Genomic DNA, 5,142 nt, shown 5'->3' with positions numbered 1-5,142 from the left:
GTTTTCTGTTTTTTGCTTTATGAATGTATTTATGTTTAAGAAGCTTAGTATGCAACGGGATATCTTTTATAATCATAAATTCATATTGAGTTTTAATTTTTAAAAATGTTTCTTATATTTAAATCACATACTTTGAGACATGTTACACAAAGCCTTATTAAATATGCCTATATGACAAGTCTGTTACTTAAATTCCAAGAACTCAAAAAAAAATCATTATGATAAAATAAAGATTAAAAGTTGATGCCTTGTTTTTCAGTTAAGCTGGTATTCCTTAAAGAAGAATACAAGTTTTAAGCAAATTTTTGCAAAAATGGAATCAAAAAAGAGGAAACGAAAGGTTTGCCCAGGATGTAATGAGGAGTACTCCTCTAGGCATCTAAAAAGACATGCGTGTCCATCAACACCTGAGGAGACATCCGAGTACAAAAGATCAATTGAAGAAGAAGCCAACGCAGGACCCAGTTCTCCATTTATTGACCCGGATCATGCTGAGGAAAATCAAGGCAATACTGGTACCCAGGGTACTCAATATAATGTTTTTTCAGAGGAAGATTTTTCAGAAAGCTCTGATAGTCAGGAAGAAATATTCAATGTTGATTGTTTTTTAGAAGATGATTATTCTTCAGATTCAGATAGTCAAGCATCATCAAATGATGATGTCAAAGATAGATATATACTGTCATTTTTTAAAGCTCTCCTGAAATGGCAGGAGCTTTTTTTGTATCAGATCTAGCTTTTTCTTACTTGATTTTGTTTTTTAAATCATTACTATTTTTGGTTTCATCAATGTCAGATTTTGCATCAGGACTGTACCAAAAATTCCCCTCAAATATATATCAATTGAACAAGTTCATTTCCTTTGAAAGGGACAATTACAAAAGATATGTAGTATGTCAGAAGTGCTGTGCTATTTATGATTTTGCTTGCTGTATTGAAGAAGTTGAAGGTGTGCAAATTTCTAAGAAATGTAGAAATGTACTTTTTCCTAACCATACCTCTGCACATTTCCGCAGACCCTGTGGTGAACCACTTTTAAAGTCTGTAAATATTAATGGAAGAAACAAGTTGGTAGCAAAGAAAAGTTTTTGCTATAAAAGTGTTAAAGAAAGTTTACAGAATTTTGTCAAAAGAAAAGGTTTTGAAGATATGTGTGAATCTTGGCGTGAAAGAAATGTACCAGATGATATTATGATGGATGTATTTGATGGAGATATTTGGAAAGATTTCAATGGAAAAAAATACAACTTTTTTACTGATGAACGCAATTATGGTGTAATGTTAAATGTAGACTGGTTTCAACCATTTAAATATACAAACTATTCTGTAGGAGCCATTTACTTAACTATTTTGAACTTGCCTAGACATGAAAGATTTAAGAAAGAGAATGTTATCTTAGTAGGACTAATACCTGACATGAAATCTGAACCACCAACAAATTCTTTTATTGAACCTTTAGTTGATGAATTACAAACTGCTTGGGATGGATTTAGCATGAAAAGCTACAAGTCTTCACAAACACCAGTAATTTTTAAACTAGCTTTGGTTTGCGTAGGGTGTGATATTCCTGCAAGCAGGAAACTGTGCGGATTTTTAGGCCATTCGGCAACACAGGGATGCAACAAATGCATGAAGAGTTTTGAGGGGGGAGTAGGGGAGAAGAATTATGGGGGTTTTGATATATCATCTTGGGAATTAAGAGATTTAGAATCCCATAAAGAAATTGTCAAAAAGATAGTTAAATGTAAAACTAAGACAAGTAGGGAAAAGATTGAAAGACAGTATGGGGTACGCTATTCTGTATTGTTAGAACTAGAGTATTTTGATCCAGTCATGATGACTGTCATAGATCCAATGCATAACCTTTTTTTGGGAACAGCGAAAAAAATGTTATCTCTATGGAAAGATCACAAAATATTGATGTCTGAACATTTTGATGAAATTCAAAGCCAAATAGAAAAAGTACAATGTCCATCTGATGTGGGAAAGTTGCCTCAAAAATTTGCAAGCAGTTTTGGGTCTTTTAATGCCGACCAATTTAAAAATTGGACAATAATTTTTTCGATTTTTGCACTGAATGGAATTTTACCTGTTGATCATTTAGAGTACTGGAGGAAGTTTGTAATTGCATGTAAATTACTTTGTACTAGATCTCTTTCCAGAGATAATGTTAAGGTTGCAAATCTTTTACTATTATCTTTTTGTAGAAAAGTAGAGCAAGCTTTTGGTTGTGAGAGCATAACCCCAAATATGCATATGCATGCACACTTAGAGCAATGTATATATGATTTTGGTCCAGTCTATTCATTTTGGCTCTTTAGTTTTGAGCGAGAAAATGGTATTTTGGGTTCAATACCCACAAATAAGAGAAACATTGAAACACAACTTATGAGGAGATTTTTGAAAAATGGACACTGCACAGATTTATTGTCTGATGAAAGTGTTGAGGAACAATTTGGACCAGAATTTCAGAAACTTAAATTGTTGCATGATGATAGGGATAGAGGAACTTTAAGTTTAATCAATTTAAGCTCAAATTATGCATTTGTTAGAATGTCATCTAAAGATATTCATGTTGATGGTGTAAATTGGGCCTTGGACTCATTTGAAGATATTAAAATATCTACGTTGAAAAATTATACACTTTGTGAAAGAGATGTTGATTTTTTAAGACAAATGTACAATTCTCTTTACTCTGTTGAACCAGGTAACATGTTTGTATGTGATACTTGTAGATGTGCAAAATATGTAGATATTTTTGGTTCCATTCTTGGAGTGAAAATAGGAAGGAGTTGTAGATCATCAATGATTTTAGCTTACTGGCATAAGGATGATGGTCAGATTTGTACATATGAAGATATGGAACTTACACCAAGGCCTGGACAAATAGAAAAGATAATTCTTCATAATGTTATTATTAACAATGAATCTTGTGTCCATTTGTTAGCTAAAGTTAAATGGTTTTCAAAACTAGATGAGCAAACAATGAAACACTATGGAAAGCCTGTAGAAGCATGGCAAAGCAATGTATTTGATGTAGAAGGACCATCAACATTCCTTCCAGTACAGCGCATAAGGTCAAAGTTTGTATATGCATATGAAACAGTTAGAGGGAAAGATACCATTGTTGTCATGCCAAGAGAACGATTTCTTTGTTAGTTATAGTGACAAAAATGAACATGATGAAATAGATTCGGTTTTTTATATAGAATGTGTGCTTTGTGATTTTTATTTACACGTATTAGTTAATCAAATGAAAAGATGATGAATATTTCAATGTGATCTGTGTATTTATATTTTGTGCATGTACATCAATATTTAAAAATGTCAGTAGTAAATGTATTTTTAGCCCTCTTTAGTTAGATCATTCATGTCATTGAAGACATAAAAGAAATATTTAGTATTTTATTTCTGTAAACTGTGTAAGAAATGTGGTTTGAAGTTATATTTCTATTTATGTTACTTTTTAAGAGATTTTTGCAGTTATAATTTATGTCAATTTTTAAAACAATTGTACAAACTAATTTTTCATGAAGGACTAATTACACAAGCGAGGTTTTGCACAAGTATTTTAGAATTTTTCATCTTTGATTAACCGAAACATTGAAAAAGCATTCATTCAGAGAGGAAGTGGTAAATGTACAGTGTAGATTTTTTCTCTAACTGAGGACTGCAGTCTATAAAACAAACTGATCCATATTCAATATCAATTAAAGCACATTTTTTTGCACAATCATTCAATTTTTAAACATTTTTGACACCACTTTGTGAAGTCGAGCACATGCATTTCAATGTGTGGAGCTGGACACATAAAGCACATTCTTTTGCACAATCATTCAATTTTTAAACATTTTTGACACCACTTTGTGAAGTCGAGCACATACATTTCGAAGTATGGAGCTGGACACATAAAGCACATTCTTTTGCACAATCATTCAATTTTTAAACATTTTTGACACCACTTTGTGAAGTCGAACACATGCATTTCAATGTGTGGAGCTGGACACATAAAGCACATTCTTTTGCACAATCATTCAATTTTTAAACATTTTTGACACCACTTTGTGAAGTCGAGCACATACATTTCGATGTATGGAGCTGGACACATAAAGCACATTCTTTTGCACAATTTTCAATTTTTAAACATTTTTGACACCACTTTGTGAAGTCGAGCGCATACATTTCGATGTGTGGAGTTGGACACATAAAGCACATTCTTTTGCACAATCATTCAATTTTTAACATTTTTGACACCACTTTGTGAAGTCGAGCGCATACATTTCGATGTGTGGAGTTGGACACATAAAGCACATTCTTTTGCACAATCATTCAATTTTTAACATTTTTGACACCACTTTGTGAAGTCGAGCACATACATTTCGATGTGTGGAGCTGGACACATAAAGCACATTCTTTTGCACAATCATTCAATTTTTAACATTTTTGACACCACTTTGTGAAGTCGAGCGCATACATTTCGATGTGTGGAGTTGGACACATAAAGCACATTCCTTTGCACAATCATTCAATTTTTAAACATTTTTGGCACCACTTTGTGAAGTCGAGCACATACATTTCGATGTGTGGAGTTGGACACATAAAGCACATTCTTTTGCACAATCATTCAATTTTTAAACATTTTTGACACCACTTTGTGAAGTCGAGCACATGCATTTCGACGTGTGGAGCTGGACACATAAAGCACATTCTTTTGCACAATCATTCAATTTTTAAACATTTTTGACACTACTTTGTGAGGTCGAGCACATACATTTCGATGTTTGGAGCTGGACACATAAAGCACATTCTTTTGCACAATCATTCATTTATAAACATTTTTGACACCACTTTGTGAAGTCGAGCACATACATTTGATTTTTTGAAGCTGGACACATAAAGCACATCGTTTTGCACAATCATTCATTTTTAAACAATTTTTTTACCAACATGTGCTTATTTCGCCAAAATTTACATTCTGAAGGGGTACATTCTGGGTTTTTTTGTGTATGTTTCTACTACGATTACGGAGTATTTTTTTAATTTTTGTTATGTTTAGGTTTACAAAATAGGCTTAACTTTTACCTGTTGTTGTAAATCAAACTGTGTATATTTTGATTTTAATTCAGTGGATTTTTTTTACTA

General features: G+C 32.5%; 1 pseudogene; it reads left to right on the top strand.

Annotated features, from left to right (window-relative positions):
- Window positions 1–313: 313 nt before the first annotated feature.
- LOC134279777 (uncharacterized) lies at window positions 314–3,063 on the top strand (annotated as a pseudogene).
- The last annotated feature ends 2,079 nt before the right edge of the window (window positions 3,064–5,142 follow it).

This window comes from Saccostrea cucullata, unplaced genomic scaffold (genome assembly GCF_032062105.1).
Source record: "Saccostrea cucullata isolate Sc308-1 unplaced genomic scaffold, CSIRO_AGI_Scuc_v1 ctg5286, whole genome shotgun sequence".
In the NCBI taxonomy this organism is placed as follows: domain Eukaryota; kingdom Metazoa; phylum Mollusca; class Bivalvia; order Ostreida; family Ostreidae; genus Saccostrea; species Saccostrea cuccullata.
This window is presented reverse-complemented; position numbering and strand designations above follow the sequence as displayed.